This window comes from Etheostoma spectabile, chromosome 4 (genome assembly GCF_008692095.1).
Source record: "Etheostoma spectabile isolate EspeVRDwgs_2016 chromosome 4, UIUC_Espe_1.0, whole genome shotgun sequence".
In the NCBI taxonomy this organism is placed as follows: domain Eukaryota; kingdom Metazoa; phylum Chordata; class Actinopteri; order Perciformes; family Percidae; genus Etheostoma; species Etheostoma spectabile.
The window spans coordinates 2,247,309-2,248,537 of record NC_045736.1 but is presented as its reverse complement, the minus strand read 5'-3'; the positions used below and the strand labels follow the sequence as shown (position 1 = coordinate 2,248,537).

Here is a 1,229-nt window from a genome sequence, read left to right as displayed (position 1 = left end):
TATATATATATATATATATATATATATTGTTGTTATAATATTCCTGCCCTTGGCCATCAAACTTTATAACTCCTCCCTCTAAGTTTCTGACACACAGCCACTTAGTGAGGTTGATACTGGACAATATTACCCATTTTGGGCAATAACACTGGCTTGAAATTTCTGCAATACTCTGCTGCTACTATTTATTCATTATTATTGTTACAACTACTTAATTATGTAAATACTGTATCATAAAAATTCCTTGTACTATACACTATGTAAATACCGTACACATCTACACTCATCATATTTATTTATTTATTTATATTTCTACTCTGATATTCATATACTTCTTGCAACTGTAACACAGAATTTCCCTTCGGGCATCAATAAAGTATTTCTGATTCTGATTTATTTGTTTGTAATGTTAGACGGCCAACCACTAATATAATGTGAGATCCTATAAGAGCTCGATTGAACCATGCTGCATGCTTTTTGTCTCATGACGTTGATGATTTACTCCTTAGTAAATTGGGTACTGAATGGCATTTTTCAATACCCGATGTTTCAGAGGCCATTCGGTCGATCACTAAAACATTCTGTACCCAGCCCTGTACTGCATATTCAAAGAGTTTTTCCTCAATCGTTTTGTATTTCTCGTCATTTTCAAGTGTCTAATTTCATCATACGTGACGTTTAGTCATAGACGTAGTTTTTCAAAATATGTTGATGAAGAGGACAATAATTTCAGGCTTCTTTTTGTAAAATCATGTTTACCCTTTAATTTCATTGAATAATTAAAGGCATTTGCTCTGTGTTTTTGTGTTGGCCTGACCGAGTTGAGATAAACGGAAACTTAAATGCAACTTCTCCAGTCATTTCATTCATGTCATTATTTCACCACTCCCACGAGGCTTCAGTGCAACAGCAAACAGTGTTTGGCCTGCCAGTATTTAGGAGAATATGCCATACTTTGCTGCTATCTTCTCCTTATGGATACAGAATGGCGGGGCGATCACAGAGAGACCCCCCTAAAGTGCATGTTTACCTGGCGGCGCTGTGACAGGCCTTCATAAATCACCGTTATCTCCCACCGGTGGCACACGCCGCTTTTGTCCTTCATACAATGAGGGCCTTCCTACTCCTAATGGCTGCAGACAGTATGTAAGCAGTTGGGCAGCTGGAGGCTGTTGCACTGTACACGTGTTCACATACACATGGCACATTACACACACACACACACACAC

General features: G+C 38.1%; 1 long non-coding RNA gene across 1 annotated transcript in view; it reads right to left on the bottom strand.

The window, feature by feature from the left end:
- LOC116687508 (uncharacterized) overlaps positions 1-1,229 on the bottom strand; it is a 19,612-nt gene that overhangs the window by 13,752 nt on the left and 4,631 nt on the right. The window lies entirely within an intron of this gene.